Below are 14,499 nucleotides of genomic sequence, written 5' to 3'. Positions count from 1 at the left end.
AAATAGAATAGGCATAAATGAAAAAAGAAAGTAATGTATACGGACAAGAACTATATGAAAATACATTGTTTAGAAATATTAGAGAATAAATTTAGAAATATTCTTTAGAAATATTACAGAATAAATTTAGGAATATTAGAGAATATATTATAGAATTTAGAAATATTCTTTAGATATTAGAGAATAAATTGAGAAATAATTTGTGAGTTCAACAAATCTTCATCATCGGCCTGTAGAGTAAGATAGGCTGAGAGTCAGCAGATAGTAGGAGAGGAAGTAAAGATAGAGTGCATAGTGGTAGGGTAGGTTAAAGAGGCCTCAGTTGACCTGTTTTAGCTGTTTTCCCCCCAGGGGTGTTTCTAAAACGGTCGTTGATTTTTCACTTTACAAAAAAGGAAAAATCCTAAAAAGGAAACATGTAACAAAACAAACAAAAAAAAAGTACACAGAAAAGCAAAAATTGAAAGTTAAACTTAGAGGTGGAGGAAGAATCTGGCCCGAGTGATAAACTGCACCCCCTCGCTGTAAGCCTTCGCCGCTCGGGTTCTCAGGTCCTCCCCCACCTGTGATAGCTGAAACCGGTGAAGCTGTGTACAGAAATCCACAAGGTGGTTACTGTTCCTTTCTTTTGTTGTGGGCAGTTATTATTCTTTTGGCCACCTCACTTCCCTTGGCCATGTCTAGTTTGCAGAGAGCTATGAAGAACGAAGTTGCCTCCTCGTCTAAATCCTGGGCTACCTCTATCTGCTCAGGGGTGACTTTGCTGATGTCATTAACGAAACTGTCACCCCATTTTGCGCTGACGATGTCAGATCCATGTTCCCCTGTGAGGAGGAGTTCAGGTTCTCCTATTTTTTTCATCGCTTCTTTGAATTTTTCCGCCATCCCTGGGATACCTCTGATGAGATGGCTAAGAGTCTCCCCTGCTTTCTCGTGAGGGACTTCTGGGTGGGCGGTCTCAGATACTTTTGCTGTTTTTGGCGTTACCAACTCTTCTTCCTGTGGGCTCAATGGCCATTTGGAGGTATTGGTGTTCAGCTCCATCTTTCCTTCTTCCCTATCTATATCTGTATTAGTATCTATATTGGTATTGATGGTTTCAATAACGACTGTTTCTTCTTGTTGGATTTTACTGCTTGTGGAAGTTTTTTTCCCCTTACGGTTTTTCTTAGACGTGGAGGTATGGATTTCTGTTATATCAGGAGCAGCCTCGAAAGGAGGAGAAGCTTGCTGTGCTGTGCCATTTTCATTGCTTGGTGGAGTTGCTGGTGTGATTGCACCACCCATCCTCTCAGCAAGGGTTCTGGATGGGCATGTGTCCACTTTGTGGTCAATGACCCTACATTTCAGGCAAGCTAACTCACAGTTTTCTTGGTTGTGGCCTGCTTTGAGGCAGTTTTTACATTTCACTCTAGGAAAGTCCGCCCCAAGGTGAGTGAAGGCACCACATCTAAAACATTGTTTTTTTACACCAGAGTAGTTTATCATTACTCTGGCGGATCCAATAATAATGAAGTTGGGAACGAGCGTTTTCATCTCGAGGGAGATGTGGACTTCACGCGACTTCCATTTGGGGTTTTCTGCGTCATTTAGGACTTCCACCTTGTGTACAACGCCCCATTTCCCGAATATTTTGGATGATATTTACATCGGTTTCAATATATTCTAAAGGGAATCTAAGTAGTTTGGTAATGCTCCCTACCAAAAATGGAACTATTGTTTTTCCATTACACTCGAATCCTGCAAGTAGTTTGTCTCTTGTTTGTTCACTCCTTACTACTACTTGGAAGCGGTCACCACCGAAGGGAGTAAAATAAAAAATCTGCTCAGCGCCTACGCTTTCGATGAGGGCTTTGCCCAAACATCGAGGTCGTAGGTCAGCTTCAACTTCGATTGCAAGGGTTCGCAAATGAAAGGTAAACTTAGAGGTGGAGGAAGGATCTGGCCCGAGTGATGCAGCTCACAAGGAACTGCACCGCCTCGCTGTAAGCCTTCGCCGCTCGGGTTCTCAGGTCCTCCCCCACCTGTGATAGCTGAAACCGGTGAAGCTGTGTACAGAAATCCACAAGGTGGTTACTGTTCCTTTCTTTTGTTGTGGGCTGTTATGATTCTTTTGGACACCTCACTTCCCTTGGCCACGTCTAGTTTGCAGAGAGCTATGTAGAACGCCGAAGCTGCCTCCTCGTCTATATCCAGGACTACCTCTACTTGCTCAGGGGTGATTTTGATGATGTCATCAACGATGAGGTCACCCCATTTTGCACTGACGATGTCAGGTCCATATTTCCCTGTGAGGAGGAGTTCAGCTTCTCCTACTTTATATATTGCCTCTTTAAACTTTTCTGCCACACCCGGCATACCTCTAAGGAGATGTCTTAGAGTCTCCCCTGCTTTTGTATAAGGGACTTCTGGATGTTCCTTTTCAGATACCTTTGCTGTTTTGAGATTTGTCAGCTCTTCTTCTTGCGGACTTAATGGCCATTTTGAAGTGTTGGTGTTCGTCTCCATCTCTACTTCAGCTTCTTCTACTGTATCTGAATTGGCGATGTCTATATTGACAGTGGTAGCTCCGCTTTCGTCCGTGGGAGTTACCATGATGGTTTCTGCATTGTCAGTCTCTTCTGTTGGGATCGTATTGGTGGTCTCTGCAATTCTGGTAGGTTTCCCTCCGTTACGGACCTTTTCGTATTCTTGGTTTTGTTGCTGATGTGACAGCACCACCCATCCTCTCTGCCACGGTTCTGAATGGGCAGGTGTCGACTTTGTGGTCAGTGACCCCACATTTCAAACAAGCTGCCTCACATTTTTCTTGGTTGCGGCCAATTTTTAGGCAGTTCTTGCATTTTCTGCGAGGGCAGTCTGCCCCAAGATGATTGAAGGCACTACATCTAAAGCACTGCTTTTTGACGCCTGGGTAATTTACCATTACCCGGGCAGATCCTATGAGGACAAAGTTAGGAACTTCGGTCCTCATTTCAAGAGAGATAGTTACCTCCCCTGACTTCCACTCAGGATTGTCTGCGTCATTGTGAACCTGAATTTCCCGTACAACTCCCCACTTAGAGAATACGCTGTGAATTATGTCGTTGTTCTCTGCATATTCTAGGGGAAATCGTGGTATCTTAAGGGTTCTCAGGATGCTCCCAACCATGAAAGGAGATACTTTTACTTTACCACAGTCAAACCCTTTGAGAAGCTTTTCTCTGGTCTCCATATTTTTGGTCACTACCTGGTATCTTCCTCCCCCATAAGGGATAAATCCAAAAATGTTCTCTGCGCCGACGCAGTCTATGATAGCTTTTGCCATCGCCCTTGCCGGTATTGTAGCGTCAACCTCAATTCCGAGGGTACGCACAGGCGGCAGAATGGAGGGCATAATCAGATGGGGGAGCCTAACTATTCCCACCACCAAGTTTTTGTGAAGTTCTGCAAATTTCCAGTTAAATATCGTGAAACCAATGGGACTCGTACCGATATTAACGGTTAAGAACAGAAACTATATACTATATCTACTACACACCTGATCTTAGCCAAGAGGCCGAGAAGCGAGATAGACCTATTTGAGAGAGAGTATATAGATAGAATGGGAGTTCATATCTTCTCATCATTGACCTCTTTAGAGAAAAAAGTTGTGCTGAGAGCCAGCTTGATAGTCAGAGAGGAGAAAGGTAGAGATGATAGTAGTAGTAAGTTTAAAGGGGCCTCAGTCGATCTACTTGGCCTTACTTAATAGTAGGAAACCAAGCAGATCTCTGACATTTCCTCCCTCCATCCGTTCTTTTTCAGCTTTCCCTGGCCAGTCGCCTCTTCAGGTGGCTGTCCAAGGAAAGTGGGTGAAAAAACAAATGAAAGAGGACTCATACAGATACATATACTTATACACATATACATTTACACACACACATTTACTTTATACACATATGTTTACACTGTCATACATACAAATTTGGAATTTTGAACAGGGGGGGCGAGCCCGGCCCGAGTGATGCAACCCACAGGGAGCTGCACCGCCTCGCAGTAAGCCTTCGCCGCTCAGGTTCTCGGGTTCGCCGGCCTTTACTACTAAATATTCTAATTTTTTTTTTTTTTTTTTTTTTTTTTTTTTTTTTTTTGGCTAGTCACTGCTTGATTCCTCCTGTTGTCTTTTGTTGTGGGCCTTTAGTATAAGTTCCACTAATTGTTCTCCTCGTTTGTGGTTCAGGTTGTACAAGCCCCTGTATAGGGCCAAACCCACAGGGTCGTCCGCGTCAATAAACTCATTGATTTGTTCAGGGGTTATTTCGTCTATATCCTCGATGTAGTAGTCGTTCCACTCAGCACTGACAACCTTGGGCCCTTTCTTCCCTGTCAATGTGAGCAGAACGTCCCCAAATGTTTCTATACCCTTACTCATGATCGTTTCCAGTTCGTCGAAGTCTTAAAAAGACTTCGTAAAAAAGCAGACGTAAAAGTAACGTATTTGCTTTTGCATACGGAACCGTTGCTTTACTCGTCTCTGCTACGTTTGGGCTCCCTGGTTTTTGTTTCTTAACGTTTTCTTCTTTAGGGCTACCTGGCCTTTTTTGGGTGGTCTCTTCACTTTCCATCTCTACTGTTGGTTCTTCAACTGTAGCAGTAGAGGTGTCTTGCTGGTTCTGTTCTTCTTTATCTGTGGTGGCGTTTTGGCTGTCAGTTGGATTTTCCTCTCTCTTGGTGGCTTCTTTTGTTGGCACTTCGCATGTGGCGGTTGTTGCCATTTCGTGTGCTGCCTTCAGAGTTGGGAAGTCATCTTTGCAATTGATGTTGTTCCCTGATGTTGGAGTGGTAGGTGCAATAGTGCCTCCCATTCTCTCTGCAAAGTTTCTGGCTGGACATGTGTCCACTTTGTGGTTTTTTCCGCCGCATTTTAGGCAGTCAGACTGACATTTGTCCAAGTTATGGCCTGTTGTGAGGCAATTACTACATCTAATTTTAGGGCACTGAGTCGCGAGATGTGTGAGTGCACCGCACTTAAAACATTGGCGCTTTACGCCAGGGTAGCTAACCATTACCCTGGCTGACCCGATCTTCACAAAGTTAGGAATTTCGTCCTTCATCATAATAGAGAAGGTGACTTCTCCTGATTTCCATTGGGGGAAATCATCGTCCATACCGATTTGTATGTCTCTTATGGCTCCCCATTTAGAGAAGACCTTGTAAATGATGTCGCTGTCTTCCTCTAGATATTCTAAGGGGAACCGGTCTATCCTCACTTTTTTGGAAAAGCTGCCTACCAGGAAAGGATGAAAAATTTTCCCTTGGCACTCTATTCCTTTCATTAGTCGTTCACGTGTTGCCACATTCATGCAGACAACCTGATACCTCCCCCCCCCGTAGGGGGTGAAGCCAGAAATGTTGTCTGCTCCGACGCATTCTATAATAATTTTGGCGAATGCTCTCTTGTCAATGTCACTGTCCACCTCGAACCCGAGGGTTCTGACTCTTGGGGAAAAAGAGGTCATAGCTCTATGGGTTGGGGGAAAACCCACCAGTTAGGGTGGTGGTCGAGAAGAACAAAGAAGGTCTTACCCTAGGAGCTCCCTCCGACGCCCGCGTCCGTACAATCCAGTGCGCCAGGCAGAGTCGATGGCCGGTCAGGAACTGGACTGATGACGTCACGACACCGGATTGAGCTGATCCTCGAGGTAGTCCTTCACCAGGGCAGCTCGTGTCAGTCGTGGGGCGATCTCCTGGCAATTCTTCTTCTTCAGATGACCAAACTTCGGCACAAGTCTGCAAAATCCTTGGTAGAGCTGTAAATCTAGGATCTAGGAAAAAACATATATATTAGCATGGATACTATTATTCTGTTAAGAACCTAATACACACTTTGATCTTAGCCAAAAGGCCGAGAAGCGATCATTATTAGATATATATTTATTAGATATATTATTAGAGAATATATATATATATTTTTTTCTATGCATGATATGTTTTAATTAATCATTATCATTAAACAATTTTGGTGTTCAAGTGAAGTTGATAACAATGAAAAATAAAAATAAATTTTTACCTATTTGAAACACATGTTTCATTAACTAATGCATTTTACTACATATGTGTTTTAAAATTAGCGTGATAAACAAATAAAATTTATTCAATGGTGCTCTTTGAAGATCGTACTTAACTCTTGGCGAAAAATCAAATTTTGAAGTTGGATCGTTGTTTACAAGTGAAATAAGTGGAGCGTAATTTTTCATGAATTTATTTAACTGGCAGATGGCTGAGTACACAAACTCGGAATTTTAATCTTGTTTATATATATGTTAGTGTTTAAATATGTTAGTGTTTTAACACGTTCATTGCCAATCACGCGATATCGCGCGATGCGAGTTCTCAACGAACGGCCGATCACGCGCTATCGCGTGGACGTCGCTAACTAAATGAAAAAATACAAAAAATTTGCCCACCACACGAAATTCCAATTTTCAGCTTGGCAATGAAAGTGTTAATAAAGAAAATATTATACAATTGAATATAATTTTAATTTCCTAAATATACTTTAGCTTTTTTATTATTAATTTAAAAAATAACATTTTCCAACACCTATTATTATATTATATAAGGCTAAATAACCTTGGCAATAATAATTTTTCAAAAAAGATCAAAAATGCGGTGATTAATTTCAAAAGAAGATTTCTTGGCGATGTTCTGCTCTTCTGGAAATGTTGACTCATCCCTAAAAGGAGAATAAAAATGAGCCAAATAATTCTAGAGAAGAGAATAAATGGCTCCATTCTTTCGAACGTAAATTGGAAAAGTCATATCGATAGACATCTTTACTACCTGACACAATAATTAAATTAGCGATAAGCAAAATGGATTCGCCATTCTTGTTCCACAGCCGATCTCCAAACTAACGTAACTTATCCACTTTTGGACACAGGCCATGAATATATTTGGAGAAACTCATGTAGTCGCTCATGAACTTCCAGGATATTTAATCTCTCATAAAGTCCTTACCAACTACCATCTTATAGTCAGCCTTCAGTTCTTGCAATCGTATCGCCAGTTTCCTCTCGTCATTCACTGCATGTTATGATGGATGGTTTTACCTCTTCGGATGTAAGAAGATCTCTGTTTTCTCCCACGAGCAAGAATCATTTGAGCACTACATGAGTTGTCAATGGTCAGAGAAGTTATAGATAGGATCTGAATTTAGCTAGAGGGCTTTAATAATATATACAGTATGGCGCAAAAAAAAAAAGTACTGAATAACTACAACAATATATGTTATGGAATAAACGGGTTAATTAACAAAGATATGTTTACACATGATGATGATGATATGGTCATCCACAATTATAGGCGGAATTGAATCTTGATCTTTCTCTTTCAAGATAGGTTTCGTAGCTCATGCGAATATTATCTTGGAGAAGAAGGAGTTGGGACATCTGATGGACATGTCGTATAATTTTATCCCTTAGTTCACCAAGGTTTGAAGGTGGGTCACGGTGGAATACGAATTCCTTCAACACACCCAAAACGAAAGCATCAAATGATTTGAGATTAGGAGAACGTGAAGGATACGAGAATTCTGTGAACCTCGAAATGAGCCGCCGGGGAAGTGTTCTGATAAATACGTGTGACACATTGTACCATCCAGTTGCACGAAATGGAATATTTTTTGCTCGACGCATCCTATGCAAATCCGGAGTGAACAAAACCAACACATTCTCAATGTAGCGTTCGCTGTTCAAGGTCACGGTTACACCATCCTCTTCAATGAAGTAGGACCCAGTTATGCCATGGCTGTAAACCGCACATCATGCGGTGATCTTATTGCTGTGAAGAGGCTTCTCTTGAACAAATTGAGGCCTCGAGAAATCAAGAACCTGTAAGTTCGTCTGTCTACATGATCCCTTAGATGGAAATGCGCTTCATCCGAGACCCAGACATTATGGAGGAAGGCTGAATCTTCATAGACATTTGCCAGCGCTCATTTACAGTATTCCGTCTGTTCAGCGTTGCTGTTAAACACTGACGGCACCCCTCCCCTTAATGATTCTCTGTAGTGACCACCTCGGTTTCCCAAGTTTTACTGCTGTTCGGCGATGACTGATTTTTCGGAGACTGTAACACTTGCTCCAGTTCTCGCCCATGATTCTCCTTTGTGTTAACAGTTTGTGGTCTCCCCCGAATGCCTTTTATACTACTACAGAACACGTCCAAACATGTCATAGGCTTGGACCATTTGCTCTCCGCATGAACGAAAATAATGCTAAACAATAAAGGTCTTTTCTTCCAATGTCAACACCATTGCTACAGTTAAGTAATGGGGTACACTCCACACGTGCTTTTCAATTAATGTGCATGCAGTCGAACGGCGCGTGTACTGAAAGGGGCTGTCGACGTTCAGTAGCGTTTATTGTGTCCCACTGTGAAACTAAATTCAGATCCTCTCCGTAGTTTGTCTGACGATTGAAACTCGAATAATAATCAAATGATTCAAGATCTTCCATAATCAATCCTAAACAGTGATATCCTTCGCATTTTTCAGCAGCATAAAAATAATCTGCAGCTTCAATGCTACTAAAATATAATTCTGCCTTATTTCTCATAAGAAGGAGCTAATCATCCTTCCCCCACTTCCAAGAATATTTCCATCTCCAGTCAGAATCGTTTGTTCTTGAGTGACTTATACGCCTAACAGAAGCATGTGTTAGGCGTATAAGCCGCTTTGCACAAACATGTTTCATCTATACACCCCTCGATCTTCACATATCTTGATGTCTTCTACCATTTGACACTACTTCTAAATCAAAAAAGCCGATATGTAAAATTCCAGACGCTTCTCCTGTTGAAATATTAATTCAACAAAAACTGATAGGTTTGGGAATCCTCCAAAAAAAGTGGTACAAAAAATAAGCCGCATAATTCTCTTCAATCACTTTCTCATAGATACTCTGTTTTTCTATTATACATAATTTATTATTTTAATGTTATATATGAAAATAAACACGGGTTTCATTCTGAGAAGAAGATGAAATATTTAGGAAACTTTTCCATCTCGATACATAGCATGGCTTTTTAATTTTCATTTTTATTGTCTGATTCCAATGGGTAAATACGACATAAACCAAAAGGGCAAAACAACTTCATAATATTGTATGAATTATTATTTTCTATAGAACAACATAAAATTGAAATTTTCTTGTCCAGTTCCTTACTACACATCTTACGGTGGTAACAAAGACTGATGAGATTGGTTTAACTCATACATTTGTAATGCTCAGAATGCATGAAAATGTTGCTGGCTCAACACTGCTCGCATTATTCTTAAAGAAATGTTTTCTAATCTTCTTGTCCAAAACTCTGACATCCTGCATTTGTTATTACAATTCTTCTGAGAAAAATAAAATATTAAAAAAAAAACCGAGATAAACATCTTTCTTTAAACTAGAGTAGAAATAAGGAAATTGCTAGAATTGCAATTTAACATGCAGCGCCACAACAAACATCCTGTTTGGAATGTGCATATTTTGATTTTTGTAATTTTTGTTTCGCATTTCCAAGAATAGTTGCCCTTAAGATCATATTTATTCTTGTATAACTTTTGTCAAAAAAGCGGATTTCAATATTAAATAAGAAAAACTAACGGAACTACCCAGAGAAGTAAATAGAAAGACTCTTATTTTGCGTTAGATTCCGGTTTATTTAATAAATTGAATTAGTTTCCGTTTGCATAATAGAAAATATGTGACAAGAAAGTTGATATTAATTCCATAGATGGTGCTGCCATCTTGCGGATATCAGGAGTGTCAACTAATCCTACTGGTCGCTACTAAGAATGTACGTCATCTAGTTGTCAGATTCAGGTTCCTTGGTCACACCCTCGTTTACGATATATTTCTGAAGTTATTTCATTTGCTTGCTTTTTTTACGACATCCATTACTCCTGTGTGGTTTTTGGATGTCTATTTTGGTGCAGCTGGCCTTCTAAGAAAACGGGATATTTTCAGAGTTCTATTTTAGAAATAAATCTGATTAATTACTCCAAATTCAAATAGACCTGGCTCATCAAGTTTTTGAAATAAACAATTCAAACAAACTGAATTAAGTTTTGAATTAATCATCTCGAGGAGTAAATTAATTATCAAAAAGTATAGCATTTTTATTCATTCCGTTATCTACTTCCGAACAAGGAACTATATACTTCCTTTTTTGCTACCATTGGACACTATTAAAAGTAGCTGCTTTGATGTCAGTGTAAAGAGCAATAGAAAAATTAATTCTTTTACATTAAAAATAATAATGGAAATAAAAACATAAAATGGAAATATCTAAAAATTTTATAAATTTAATAAAACAACTACTAATAAAATGTAAGATAGTATACAATCTAAATATAAAAATTTATATTAAAATTATAAATTTAGATAATATAGAAATTCGGCTGTTTTATTTCATAAGTGAAATCAACTTAAATGTTTTATTATAATTTTCATTTGGAATTAACAGCAAAATAGAATGTAAGAATATAAAATAAAAATGAAGAAATAAAGAACATTAATGAAAAGTTAATTTTATGGTAATCGTATGTGTGATTAAATTAAATTATTTTTGTAATAAACATTTTTAATTTCATTACGTAGAATCATATTATTATCCGAATATTAATATCGAAATTAGAGATCTTTCTATGAAATAAGCGAGTGTGTCTAAACAAAGAGAGAGAAATAAAATGATATTTTTATTTGGAAACAGTTAAGAAGGTTTGAATAATTTTTATATTATTTTCTGAAGATAGAATTTACTAATAAGAAGTTGGCAAAGAGTAGAGTGCATTTAGCCGGCCTAGTTGGCTGGGTGGTTAAGAATACCTGCTCCCCAACCAACAGGCTGCAGGTTAAACTCCCGGCATGGATTTCATCGCCCACTGTGAAACCACACTCTGTTTATTAAAGGTCTTAAGTGGCTTGAAAAAAAAAAGTTTTATGTGTGGTCTCTTAGAGTAGGGTTGTTTCCGGGCTATTTGAAAAATGAATAAAAAATATAAAAATTAATAAAATAATTTTAATAAACCCTTATTATACCCACGGTACTAATATACTGTAGGTTTACATCCTTTCGTCAGGAGGAGTTGCACCAAAAATCTTTGATATTTGAGAGAGATGATATTTATGTAAACTCTATAAAAACCAAAATGGCTACTACCCTGAGAATGTCATGTAAAATTTATTACACAGAAATAAAACACGATGTTTTAATATGAGTATTGGAACAAGGTAGTTATAAACATGAAATTCTAAGTGAATTACATGTTTATTAGATAGCTAAAGAACAGGGTGGGTACCAAAAGTTAAGAAGATTTATAAGATCTGTAAAGGGCACAATCCCTTTCATAAAATACTTTGTTAAGTGTAAAATCTTTTGGTCTTGCAGCAAGTTTTGTAGGACAAGTTGGCAAAAACTATATGTGTTCTTTTTCATAGATTTCTTAGTAACATGACCCAGAAAAGACAAGAAAAAAAAATCAGGCTGCACTGCTAACGTCACTACTGACAGCCCTTCTATTGAATTTGAATCTGTCTGTCTAATAAATTATCTGTCTAATAAATTACATATGTATACGTACGATTTAATTATACATATAATTTATGTAATACATATAATACACATATTTATATAATACATAAAATTTAATATAATCACCCGAGGTTTGGATTGTGGTTCGAAGTTAAAACTTCATTGGCTACAGCATTGCCATCCATTACCCTGGGAGGGTAATGGATGGCAATGCTGTAACCAATGAAATTCTAACTGAGGCTCGGCTATTGCTGTTATCCTCCTGCCATGATCAGAGCTTTAATAGCTCAATAACACTTTATCCCTACACTGTCCTCTACAGATAACGGGGAAGATGAAAAGCATTCTTGCTTCGCCCCTTTAAGCCAGTCCTTATAAGGACTTAATATAATTACATACAGTTTAAGAGATAATACTATAATTTTTCACATGTGGTTCAATTCAGATTCCAATTTATCTGATACTTTGTACGGTGTGCAAGTCATATAGTTCAACAATTTGTGTGTTATTAGTAGTTATAACGAATTTTGTAATAGTTTACAATCAGTTATAGTTCAGTTACACCGGATAGATTACACGATTATCTATCTATATAATTTTTTTTTCAGTACACGATGCTAGGCAAATATCTTATTTAAATTGCATAGGTAATGATATTAACAATGTGTTTTACATATTTTTTCACATACATATTTACAATGATCCATTTAAATTTATAATGATTCACTTTTTATTAAATGGATTATAATATTTACTTGTTTCTTTGGGTGACATTTCTGATTTCTTCCCCGAAGCTTTGCAGAGCTTATCCGAGGAAGATAATAGATGGCGGTGGTTTTGTGGTTTTGTTTCTATACCCGTCGCAAGCCCGGTGTTGATTTTACTGTTTGTAGGTAGGTGCTTAGAAGACTCCTACTGCTTGTGCACGGTTTAACATTTTTGCAAGTGGGGTTGGATTTGAGTATGGTACGTTTGCGTCCTTGTAATGGTGTTTTTTAAGATGGGTTTGTTAGAGGTTTTGTGTGTGTGTGTGTGTGTGTGTGTGTGTGTGTGTGTGTGTGTGTGTGTGTGTGTGTGTGTGTGTGTGTGTGTGTGTGTGTGTGTGTGTGTGTGTGTGTGTGTGTGTGTGTGTGTGTGTGTGTGTGTGTGTGTGTGTGTGTGTGTGTGTGTGTGTGTGTGTGTGTGCGTGTGTGTGTGTGTGTGTGACTGAGAGGGTGAGAGAGAGAGGAATTTCTTTAACCTTCATTCTCACTATAATATTTATGTAGAGCCTGTTTCAGCTCCTCAGGTTCCTGTCGTCGAAGGGCAGAAACCTAAATATAATGTCAGGTACTTTGAAGTTTCGGGTGGCTTTTACGTGATGATTATTGTACTTATATGTTATGTAGTTACACTTTTTTTTAACATTTTTATTATTTCTCAGATAAATTTCATACATTATAGGAACACAATTATGCAACAAATACTTTCTTTTACATAAAGTTTTTTAAATAATAATAATAACAATAACTGTTTACAACGTATATTATTATAATATTCACAATGATGATTATTACAGATGTTTCGTTGCGATTTTTACACGCTCTGTATACAATATCAATGGATATAATCACTCTATATTGCATACTTTTGTTACAGTTATTACATACATTACATACATTTGATTACATATGATACATTACATACATTGGTATACATGCGATACGTACATTACATGCATTTGGTTACATATGATACATCTTGTATGAGAACTAATTTCTCTGCTTTCATCCTCGAAGCATACGGTGTGACATGTTGACAAATATAAAATTACATTTAAATCAGTTATCAATCATGGGACTAATGAAATCTTATAGCATATTGTAGTTTCCACAGGCCAAAATCATTAAATTAATTTGTGCTGATTTTCATTGCCTTATCCCATTCTGATCGCCAAACATTTATAATATTATTATAAGTACTTACGAGTGAATGCAGACTTTTTCTCCTGTGTGCTGATAGTTTTTCCCTCCTTTTGTACATCCTGGAGATCGTTCTGTAGGCTGGAGGCGGATGAATCATTATCTGTTGCGTCACAAACACCTTCAAGAAGAGATTTCTTAACAACAAAATTAAACAAAGTCCCTTGTCTCTTATTCATATTAAAATGTAAATCTGTAGGCCTATTCCTTTTAAAATATCACTGCACTACGGTTTCGAAAATTTCACCCTACAATACTAACTTGCGAAGAAAGTATTTAGTATTACTAGATTTGTTCAGTTTTCGTTCAGTTTTGAGAACAGAGGATACGCCGCCCATTGTTGTAATCGGCTTGCAGTCAATTTTTATGACTGGTCATAAACAGCGGTATTCCCGTTTAAGAATTACTTCCATGTCACTGACATCACGGAACACTTATTCACTTTTGGGAAACCCTGGTTTAAATGATATCTTGTTTTGACTGTGTATCAATTATGCGAATTTTATTTATTTTTTTACTGATCTCTCAAATATTTACATACATACAATTATCATCTTGAGTAACATTCACGATAATATTTTACAAGGTTCAGCATTAATCGCTACATATAATGTAACTTCAATAATAATGATGATAACATAGTTTTTTTGCGATTATTTAAAATAACAATCACAGTAATAATTTACAATTATATAGTTCAGAGTAACACAAGTTATATAATATCACATGTAGTTTACTATTTTTTTTCCAAAGTTTTAGAAAGCGTGATTATACAACAGCATTTACACATGTGCAATTAAAATATTATATTTCCTATTTCTCACAAACATACAATGTAGCCTCATTATTTACATTTTTTTAATAATAAGAATAATTTATTACATTTTTTTTCATGTTACATAGTAATATTAAATTAATGATATTATCACATAATAATCAGTATCTTCTTTATTGTTGTATACTTTACTAACTGTTTTATTACATAATCTTC

General features: G+C 37.5%; 1 pseudogene; it reads right to left on the bottom strand.

Annotated features, from left to right (window-relative positions):
- Positions 1-5,641: 5,641 nt before the first annotated feature.
- LOC150105129 (U2 spliceosomal RNA) lies at positions 5,642-5,878 on the bottom strand (annotated as a pseudogene).
- Between the last annotated feature and the right edge of the window lie 8,621 nt (positions 5,879-14,499).

Source organism: Typopeltis vanoorti, chromosome 7 (assembly GCF_054136105.1).
Source record: "Typopeltis vanoorti isolate ZY-2024b chromosome 7, IOZ_Tvanoo_1.0, whole genome shotgun sequence".
NCBI classification, from domain to species: Eukaryota; Metazoa; Arthropoda; class Arachnida; order Uropygi; family Thelyphonidae; genus Typopeltis; species Typopeltis vanoorti.
Note: the sequence above shows the minus strand (reverse complement) of the source record. Positions and strands in the feature narration are given on the sequence as shown.